General features: G+C 45.0%; 1 long non-coding RNA gene across 1 annotated transcript; it reads left to right on the forward strand.

The window, feature by feature from the left end:
• The first annotated feature begins 2348 nt into the window (after nucleotides 1–2348).
• Nucleotides 2349–11206, forward strand: LOC310712552. The gene is made up of 5 exons (XR_014528932.1): nucleotides 2349–2514; nucleotides 4051–4176; nucleotides 6931–7080; nucleotides 8446–8604; nucleotides 10778–11206. It is a non-coding gene; the product is annotated as an uncharacterized lncRNA (long non-coding RNA).
• The last annotated feature ends 211 nt before the right edge of the window (nucleotides 11207–11417 follow it).

Here is an 11417-nt window from a genome sequence, read left to right on the forward strand (position 1 = left end):
CCAGATGAACTGCATCCAAGAGTATTAAAAGAACTGGCAGATGTGATCTCAGAACCACTGGCAGTCATCTTTGAGAATTCCTGGAGAACAGGCGAAGTCCCGGCAGACTGGAGGAGGGCAAATGTTGTCCCTATTTTCAAAAAGGGGAAAAGAGAGGACCCAAATAATTACCGCCCAGTCAGTCTGACATCAATAGCAGGGAAGATTCTGGAACAGATCATTAAGCAAACAGTCTGTGAGCACCTAGAAAGGAATGCTGTGATCACCAATAGTCAGCATGGATTTCTGAAAAATAAGTCATGTCAGACTAACCTGATCTCGTTTTTTGACAGAATTACAAGCCTGGTAGATGAAGGGAACGCAGTGGATGTAGCCTACCTTGATTTCAGCAAGGCATTTGACAAGGTGCCCCATGATATTCTTGTAAAGAAGCTGGTAAAATGCGGTCTTGACTATGCTACCACTCAGTGGATTTGTAACTGGCTGACTGACCGAACCCAAAGGGTGCTCATCAATGGTTCCTCTTCATCCTGGAGAAGAGTGACTAGTGGGGTGCCACAGGGTTCTGTCTTGGGCCCGGTCTTATTCAACATCTTTATCAACGACTTGGATGATGGACTCAAGGGCATCCTGATCAAATTTGCAGATGACACCAAACTGGGAGGGGTGGCTAACACCCCAGAGGACAGGATCACACTTCAAAACGACCTTGACAGATTAGAGAACTGGGCAAAAACAAACAAGATGAATTTTAACAGGGAGAAATGTAAAGTATTGCACTTGGGCAAAAAAAATGAGAGGCACAAATACAAGATGGGTGACACCTGGCTTGAGAGCAGTACATGTGAAAAGGATCTAGGAGTCTTGGTTGACCACAAACTTGACATGAGCCAACAGTGTGACGCGGCAGCTAAAAAAGCCAATGCAATTCTGGGCTGCATCAATAGGAGTATAGCATCTAGATCAAGGGAAGTAATAGTGCCACTGTATTCTGCTCTGGTCAGACCACACCTGGAGTACTGTGTCCAGTTCTGGGCACCACAATTCAAGAAGGACACTGACAAACTGGAACGTGTCCAGAGGAGGGCAACCAAAATGGTCAAAGGCCTGGAAACGATGCCTTATGAGGAACGGCTAAGGGAGCTGGGCATGTTTAGCCTGGAGAAGAGGAGGTTAAGGGGTGATATGATAGCCATGTTCAAATATATAAAAGGATGTCACATAGAGGAGGGAGAAAGGTTGTTTTCTGCTGCTCCAGAGAAGCGGACACGGAGCAATGGATCCAAACTACAAGAAAGAAGATTCCACCTAAACATTAGGAAGAACTTCCTGACAGTAAGAGCTGTTCGACAGTGGAATTTGCTGCCAAGGAGTGTGGTGGAGTCTCCTACTTTGGAGGTCTTTAAGCAGAGGCTTGACAACCATATGTCAGGAGTGCTCTGATGGTGTTTCCTGCTTGGCAGGGGGTTGGACTCGATGGCCCTTGTGGTCTCTTCCAACTCTATGATTCTATGATTCTATTCTATGATTCTATGTGGGCAGGTAAGGATTTTGTCTAACTCTTGTATGGAAGCAGCCTCCCACCCCCCCAACTGCCAGCCACCAAATGTGGCTTCCTGAGAAAGGATGGGGAGAAAAGGACTCACTTCTTGTTGGGTGAGCTTTGTGTATCAGGTAAAGGTAAAGGTAAAGGACCCATAAATGGTTAAGTTAGTTTAATTTCCTTTGGGGTGTGGCACTCATCTAACTGGGTCAGCCCAGTCACTCTTTGCCTATTTGGCTCTCAGTTGCTTTCTTGAGTGCCTTCACCATTTAAATTGTAAAGGTAAAGGTAAAGGTAAAGGTACCCCTGCCCGAACGGGCCAGTCTTGACAGACTCTGGGGTTTGTGCGCCCATCTCACATCTATAGGCCGGGGGCCAGCGCTGTCCGGAGACACTTCCGGGTCACGTGGCCAGCGTGACAAAGCTGCATCTGGCGAGCCAGTGCAGCACACGGAACGCCGTTTACCTTCCCGCTGGTAAGCGGTACCTATTTATCTACTTGCACCCGGGGGTGCTTTCGAACTGCTAGGTTGGCAGGCGCTGGGACCGAGCAGCGGGAGCGCACCCCGCCGCGGGGATTTGAACCGCCGACCTTTCGATCGGCAAGCCCTAGGCGCTGAGGCTTTTACCCACAGCGCCACCCGCGTCCCATTTAAATTGTAAATGATATCAAAAAAGTAATCAGAAGCGTCTATCAGCAACTAATGAGATCATAACTAATGAGCTTTGCATTTCAGTATCTCCCTCTTTATCTTTGTAGTGGGAAAAAAATCTCCCATTCCCAGACCTGCCAGAACTATTTGTTCCCAAGTGTTCCCTTTGACACGAGTCCATGGCCTTTAAATTCCTCCAAGTAAGCCTCTACCTGCATCAATTCCCTTGTTGATCCTTCTCTGCTCTGAGTCCTAATCTTTCTAGAATGATGACGGCACTCCTGAGCGCATGCCTCCTCTTGGCCCCACTTTCTGCAGGTAAGATGGGGAACATCTGATGATCTTTAGAGGACACTGAAGAGAACTTGCTTCTTGGGAGGAAAGGGGAATTAGGAGTGTAGATCAACACCATAAAGAGAAAGGACTGCTGGGTTACCAAGAGAATGCAGGGGAGAGTCAAGTTAAGAGATTATTTCTTGTGATGTCATACAGATAAACTATGTCATGTAGCAAAATAATGAAATATCCCACTCTAACATGGAAGCTGCATTTCAGCAATACACACAAAATGTGGAGAGATCTCTCTCTCTCTTTCTTTCTCTCTCTCTCTCTCTGTGGATGTGGGTGTGGGTGTGGGTGGGTGAGGGTAGGGAAACCGAGGGGGGGGGGATTTGCAAAGGCAAGAGATTGCCAGATGAAAATCTTGGGCATGATTTCAAAGTGCAGGGAAAGTGCTAAGAAGGTGAATAAGCTTTTTTTTAGTGGGAGAGGTGGAGAAAATATGGCTTAAAAATAGGATAGAATAATAATTCCATTGAAATGGAGAGTAAAAGTTGCTTAGGACAGGAAGGGGAAGAAAACAAAGTATGGCCATTGCAGGAAGAAATTAAATAAATTTTACAAAGAAAGAAACCTTCAAGTCTACTCCTTGGAACAGAGCACATCAACCCACTGGTGAGGATCCAGATTCACTACTACTACTCGTTGATTGTGGAAATTTGGGGAGCTGAATGTGATTTGAGTGTCAGACAAGGATGCAGGAGGCTAGCCTTTGAATCTTCACTCAGCCACGAAGCTCACCGGGGATCCCTCAGCTTAACCTACCTCACAGGAATCTTCTGATGATAAAATGGGGAGGAGAAAACCATGTACACTACCTTGAGCTTCTTAGAGGAAGTGGTTGCAGATAAATAAATGAATTAGAAAAATAAGAAATTGACAGCAAGTGAAATTGATAGATAGGTTCATCCCTAGTCTAGGATCCTGTCCTAACACTGGCCAACCCAGTGACTAAGGGAAGTACACAATCAGGACCATACCACAGCAACACTCTGGCTTACTGTGGGTTCCAGCAACTGTTATTTGAAATATGCTACTTTTGATATTGGAGGTAATACATAGCCGTCATGCTTAGTAGCCTTAGTAGTCTTATTCTCCATCAATTTATCTAATCCACTTTAAATGTCATTGAAATTGGGGGCATTCAGTGCCTCTTGTAGAAAATTCCATAGTTTAATTGGGCTCAGATCTAAGCTTGTGACAAAACAGTGGAAAGAAAATGTATTGAAGTGAGAGTCTGGATGGGAGGAAAGGTTGGCTGTGAGAAAAGGAGGGTACAGTTCCCCACTTCTTGGAAATAATTAAACCAGTGTTCTGAACAATGGCTACAAGAGTTTTAATTAATGAGTGTTTTACTCATTTCATTTCATCCTCTTCGATTAAAATGCTTATTAAATTGAACACTTTTTAATTTAAAAGTTTAATTCATGAACACCTCCTCCTCTGTACCTCATTAAGCAAACAGCAAAACAAAACAATGATGATAATTCATGAATCTTTTCCTCCTGTCCTCAGAGGGTGGTCTGGAGTGCAAATATAAGTTTAACGGGACTGGAATGACAGATAACAGCAATGCAGAAAGATCTTGTAATAATAATGTTATGTATACCTGTTCTGCCAGTGTTCTGCGTACAAATATAGGTAAGATTTGCCTGTCTTTTTGTCTTTTGCTGTTGGATTTGACCCAGGTTAAGATATAGGTGAACTTTAAGGGTTCTACTAGCATATAGAAGTCTATGCTGGAACAACTCACCTATGAAAAAAGTGAGGTGAGGAAGCTGTGACACTTCAGCTGTAGATGAATTAGAACTCCCATCAGCCTCAGCTAGCCACCCACCAGTCAGGGATGATGGGAGATGCAGTCCAACAACATCTGAAGTAAGGAATGCATGGCTTGCATATGAAAATGGGGAATCTAATATCACCTGATCACAAGCAGTGGCTGAATTTGGTGCTGATCGCCAAGCTTCGAGAACTTCATTTGCATCAACCAGAAATCCCTACTGAGCCAAACCAATGAACTCCAGTTTGGTTTTGGTTATCAAACTAGGACAAGAAGCCTGCAATATAAACTGAATATCCCCTTTGATGTAAATGACATTAAAATTGACAATCCTTTCACAGATGTATATATTCAAAAGCTGAGCAACCAGAATGGGAGATTATGGTGCTTCACACTTTTATCGCTCCTTGAGGGGGGCCTCAAGTAATTTTGAAATAATTCTCAGTGATGAAATGAGGCAGAAGCAATCAACATGAAGGAAGTATTCCTGTAGTTCACCTCTTAAAAAGGGTTTCAGTTACACAGCTTGATTCAGAGTGGGTCCCTCCTGTTGAAATACTGCCAGGGAAACACAGTCCATCATGGCCCCCAAGCCGCCTCTGGACGTCCATCGATCTCCCATAGACACACAGTATCAGCAATTAGCGACATGAGCTCCAGAAATAGCCTGCCACATTCTAGAGCTGATGCACGCTCTCTATCAGCAGATAATGCACAGCAAAAGTTGCACGCAGGAGAGTATTATTTACAAATTTTATTCAGCGTTGATCAGAACAAAGAAAAACATGACTGCCTGCTTCAGTGTCTCTGACACACAGAGAGAAACGAAAGCAATAGAAAACATAATCTTCCTGTGAACAGGAAATGCGCAGACTCTGTGACTCACAAAGCCTGCTCCCTCTTAAGGTGGAACGGAAATATCCTAACACCTCCACCTTGATGGTTTTTGGTTCCTACTTCAATCATTGGTTAAGGTTGATTTGATCCCTTTGATTGTTCCTGGTTAACCCACTCCTTTTACCCAGGAGGGAGTGGGTACCATTTGGCACTTCAGTGCCAAAATGCCTTGGGGTGATCCTGCGTGGGATGGTGCTTGCTTGACCATCTCTTCCAACATCACTGCTACATTCTTGGAGGGAGAAGCGTAAGGGGGTAGTAAGGTTGGTGCAATGCAAATGTCTTGCTAAGTGTCTTGTGTTCAACAACAGGCATTCAGGGAAGCATGCCCTGACCCTGCAAGCTGTTAGGATCGACTAGAAGAGAGAGTGCAGTGTATGGCAGATGTATTGTCAGATGTATACAAAAAGGCATGATTCTTGTTGCATGATTCTTCATGCAACAAATTTGACCTAAAATGAAATTCTGCCGAAATTCCAAATTTAATGTATTTTGCAAATTAATTGTGAACATAAAAAGAATGTCTGGTTCTATGGATTAAGGAGGAAAGAGACTACTGCTTGTGATTGAGAGATGAACTCTTAAATGCCTGCAGAAAACCTTTCTTTTCCACCAGGCCTGTGCAGACCATTAAGAATACACTGGTTTATTGAAATCTATTTACTTTTAATATGGTTCTTATTGTATCTTTTATGTATTATAACTGAAAAACATTTTGATATTTCTTTCTTTTTACGATATAGCAGTGTGCACACATTTTAAAAAATAAACAGCACCTCACTTTAGATTGCCAAATTGAATAATACCTTCCATATTGTATTTTTCAAAAGGTCTTGATTCGGGAGATTCGGGTAACACAGAAAATTGTAACTGTCAGGGGTTCAGGAGCAGAGGCGAGGGCAAGGGAGGAAACAGAGAGCGAGGGGGAGGAGGCAGAAGAAAAGATGAGTGATGACGATGACCCGAGATCTCCGAGTCTTTCCAGTGAATCAGAAGATTCACAGGAAGGAGCGCCAGTGGCCAGAGCAAGGGGGGAGCTTAGGGGGACACCCCAGGAAGAAGGGTCCAGAGGGGGCTCAGAGAGCAGCAGTTGGAAATCGGGGCCAGCATCACCAACAGAACGCAGTGGAGAGGAAGGGCGCCAGGTACCGAGCTCTGGCAGCTCGCAGCAGGAGGGAGGGCATGAGTCAGGAGTGGCCACACCTCCATCGGGGAGCAAGGAAACGGTCAGGCGGCAAGTGGAAGGTTGGGCGCGCGCGCCAAGTTCAAATACACAGGAAGGTGGCGCAGTAAGCAGCCCAGAAAGGGAGCCAGGTCCTAAAGCCCGACGCAAGGAGACAGAAGGGTCCGGGGGGGTCAGCGTCAGAAGCGTCCAGAAAGGAAGAGACCACGGGGGGCAGAGGGACCCAGAGAAGAACGGTCAGGCGGAAAAGGTGGAGTAAGGCTAGGGTACTTAGCTGGTGTACAGGGGGCGGAGACTCAGACGGAGCTTCGCCGGTCTAACCCATAAGACGTAGAGCTGCACGCAGCAGCTTGAGAATGGAAACTGTAATTCAATAAAGACTTTTACTAAGTAACCGCTGGCTAGCGTGATCCTCTGTGAGCTAGGATCTTGAAGCAGCTCTGACAGTAACCATTATAATGAATGTGCTTTAGTAGCAATAGACCACATTTCCACACAGATCCTGATAGTTCTTTCAAATTCTTTTTTATAGAAAAACCGGAAGTGCAAATTGAGAATACATGTTTGCCATCCGGCTCTTGTTACTTAGGCGATTACAGCTTTACTGCAGAGGATGGTAAATTCTTTGAGATGAAGACACAATGCTGCAACACTGACTATTGTAACAATGAAACTCTCAGCCGTAAGTTTCTGCATCATTGTGGAATCATTAACATGTTAAGGCTGTGCACTGGATTTGGCCATGGCTTGGATCCTTAGTCAATCAGCAGTACTTAGAGAATCTGTGCCTCGTTCAGATGGGGTGAGACAGCCCCAGATGGCTGTAGGTTGGGTTGAGCAGCTCAGGACTATTAGGGGCTCTCAACAGGTGGTAATTCAGATTGGACAGAAAGTCAGGCATGACGAGATACTGTGAAAAAGAGGGACCTAATAGGCAGCAGGAAGGGACCTACTAGGGATGGATTGCCTTTCCAGCCAGGCCCCTCCTTCTTCCTGTCCCTTGAAGCAGCACCAAGAAGGATCAGATATACCATATTTTTTGCCCTATATGACACACTTTTTCTTCTCCAAAAGTGAAGGGGAAATCTGTGTGCGTCCTATGGGGTGAATAGAGGCTTTCGCTGAAGCTTGGAGAGTGAGAGGGATGTCGGGGCCACCATCCCACTGTTCCTCGACCTGGTTTGGAGGCTGGCGCTGGGGAAAAGCGTGCTTCTCCCCAGCGCCAGCCCCACAAGCTCGGGGGACAGCAGGGAGGCGGAGCACCGCCATACCGCTGTTCCCCGACCTGGTTTGGGGGGGGAATAAAGGAATTCCCCCCCCAAAAAAACCTAGGTGCGTCCTATGGGGCGGAGCGTCCTATGGGACGAAAAATACGATATAATTGGATACCTAAGCTCCTGAACTGCTCATAAATAGCTTATGGTCCCTTCAAGTTCACTTTCAATTGGATGTTTCAAATATGGACCTTACAACCCACCTATCTTATACAAGTGTCCTCTTGAATTACCCTTAAGCTGGTTCTTCTCTGTCTTTTAATTGGCAAGCACTACCTAAGCCAGCAGTTATAATGGTGCAAATATAAGACCCTACCTAACAGCGTTCTCTGAAATTTGTTTATTGAATTTATTGAATTTTTGTACCACCCTGTACCTGGGTGTCTCGGGGCGGTTCACAAAAATTATTGGATAGCTCATTGCTGAAGAGCAGAAGAGAGGCAGAATCTCTGTTCAAAAATGGAGGACTAAGAAACTATATTTTCAGAGAGGCTACACCATATTTGATGGCATGAATACATTCAGAGAGATTAAAAGTTCACACTCTCCCACCCCACTTTGGGTAAAGGTCATTTATCTCAGAGACCAATGGTGACTTTGTCCCATGCTCAGCCCTGAACCCAGATTGTTTCTAGATCGTGTTTTCATCCAAGAACACTTGCAGCTGCCCCAGCAGAACAGTAATTTCCTAGGGTGGATTCCATTTATATAACACAGAGATACAAAAACAGACAAAGACATTAACATGCTCACTTTACATTTGATCTTGGCAGTTCCTGATCGCAACATGCTGGCTGAAAATGGTCTGCGATGCCCAGCCTGCTTCTCCAAAGGAGAAAATAAGAACGTGAGAAAGTGTAAAAGTGAGAAGACCGTCAACTGCCTTGAGAATGAGACCCAATGTGTTGATTTTAGAGGAGCTTTTGCTAGAGGTAACATTGCTATTCAGTCAGGGGGAAAGGCCTAGACATGGGCTGGGTCACGCAGACTCTGTCCTGATCTCCTTCTCTCCCTTCCTTCCTCTCTTTTTCCATTGCACATTGTTGGAAAAGTGATAGGGATCATATCTCTTACTGGCTGCACTCTGCACTCTTCCTTAGAGTTTTGCCTGCACTTCATAATGCACTTTCATAATGCACTTGCTTGTCTAGAAGCAGGATTCAGATCGGGATGTTTATATTAAATACTCTTCTGAACCAAAGAGGAAAATGCATTCATTGCTCCACCCCAGTTGCATCTGGATCTTTCCACCACTGGGATGCAGTGCAGGACAAAATGTGTGCCTCTTTCTCAAAAAGCATATTTCTTATGTAAAAGAAATGTAATTAAATTTCCTTAAATTCTGTGACAATGAGCAGTATCTGGCTAACTCAGACCATTAGTGCAAGGATTTATAGTTGTGCAACAGAATTTCCACTCTTTTCTGCCTGTAGGTGCTCTGTATCCTCCTAAAAGCTGCTCCAAAGATTTAGCTGTCATAATTTAACTAAATTTGTAAGAAGATACCGTATTTTTCGCCCAATATGACACACTTTTCCCCCTCCAAAAATGAAGGGGAAAAGTGTGTGCGTCCTATGGGGCAAATGCAGGCTTTCGCTGAAGCCTGGAGAGCGAGAGGGGTCGGTGTGCACCGCCGGGCTCCCACAGCTTGCGGAGAGCTGCCTGCACCCCGAAGCCCGGGCGCGCTGAGCAGTCACGCCCTGGCTTTGGGTAGCTCTGTGCAAGCCGCGGGAGCCCTCCCACGGCTTGCGCAGAGCTGCCTTTTATTCCGAAGCCTGGACGCGCTGAGCAGTCATGCCCAGGCTTTGGGTGGCTCTGTGCAAGCCACAGGAGCCCTCTCACAGCTTGTGCAGAGCCGCCTGTACCCTGAAGCCCGGGCGCGCTGAGCAGTCACGCCCTGGCTTCGGGTAGCTCTCTGCAAGCCGTGGGAGGGCTCCCACGGCTTGCGGAGAGCAGCCTGTTCTGGGGGCTGGGGTCAGGGGAAGCTTGGGCTTCCCCTGCCCCAGCCCTGTGCCTGGGGGGGAAATAAAAATTGATTTCTTTATGCCCCCACCAAACTAGGTGTGCCCTATGGGCTGCTGCACCCTATGGGGTGAAAAATACAGTAAATTGCTTTATATGCATTATAATACTGTGGTACCAGACGGCGATGTGGAGTCCTATCTTTCTGAATTGGGATTTCACAACACATTGAACCGAATCATTTAACTGTATCACTGTATTCATTTGCCTGGATCCAGCCTTACATGCACCCCCCTACCCCTTTCAACAGCGTTTTTGAGGAATAATACTCTTTGGAGAGGGACCAATTTTACCATACCCTTCCTTCCTGAAAAGAAGAGGGGATTGGAAATGAATAGGGAAGGGGTATATGGGCTGATTTGCCCCAGGAAGGAAGAGGCAGAGTCCAGGCCATTTGAGCTGCCTCTGCCCTACATCCCCCCCCATCCTTTCGGATAGGAGTTCCTGATTGGCTTTTGGGACCCCCTTTTCTCCCACTTCATGTTAGATGTGCTTAACATGAAAATAGATATAAAAGGAGGATTCTCTGGATGGCTAGGTCACAGTTTTTGACAGTGTGGGAGCCTCAGTTGGCATCCAACTATCCTGAGAGACAATGGAGTGCAACTCCAGCTTCTTATGCGGCTGGATCACCTTGTTGACTCATGACAGGTTGTTTTCAAATATCTTTGTGTGGCCACAGCATGTGCCTTTTTAACAGGCCCAGGAGATACTGGGATTGAATTCCTGTCATTTTAATGCAAATCACCAGACCACAAGAATTTGATTTTGTTAACATGGTTAATTAGGGCAGTTTTCAGAACCTCTAATTTCATTATATTTTATAAATATAACCTGTTTATTAATAAACTTCATGTCTTGAGACTCCTTTGGGTGCCAATTTTGATTATATCTGAGTATTTTACCTGAATTCCTAATGCTGAAAATTTTGTACATTCATGTTATGATGAAATTATATTTTTCAGATTTCTTAAATATACCCTTTTTAAAACTAATGTGTTAAAATTCTCATTCACCATCACAGGCACCATCTCCTATTCCCTGGGAAAAGGACTAAAGTCAACATTTCTTTTTGTTTTTCAGATACCTTCTTTATCACCTTTTTCACTTTCAAAGGTTGTGCAACAACAAAATTTTGTGACGTCCGGAAAAATGGAGGAAGAATTATTGGAGCTAAGAGATTTCTTATTTCAGTTTACGAAGAAAGCTGTTATAATGCTTCACGAATCACACACCAGCCTGAACAGGAAGGGTAAATCGGACAGTGTAGACCTTCTCCTTGTGTATTCCAAAATCCATGGCAATGAGGGGGAATTGGAGGCCTAGTGGTGAAATCCAGGACTCGCGATCTCTGTTTTGTTCTTTCTTGCTTTTGGTGGAGGTAAAGGGAAACAAGAGCAGAGAAAAAGGGGTCAGAATGTGGGGATTGTGGATTCTAAATACAAAGAACTCTGTAGTGTATCATTAAAAAATAGTTAAGCTTTCATTATGATCATTATAATGCAAAATAAATGGTTATGGAAAATAAAATGTCAGAAGCTAGTGGTGGTTGCTCGTGAATAACCAGGAAGGACTCCAGCCTGTCTTTTACAGGTTTTATTGTGCAAACTATTTACAGTGCAAAGTTCATGTCCGTCTTAGTCACTTGCACAATCTGAGAGTGGCCCCTTCTGGCTTCTCCACAAACATAAGAACTTCAGCACCCAAAGTCTCCTCCCCTCTG

The sequence above is a fragment of the Podarcis liolepis genome (genome assembly GCF_965112155.1).
Source record: "Podarcis liolepis genome assembly, chromosome: 7".
Classification (NCBI taxonomy): domain Eukaryota; kingdom Metazoa; phylum Chordata; class Lepidosauria; order Squamata; family Lacertidae; genus Podarcis; species Podarcis liolepis.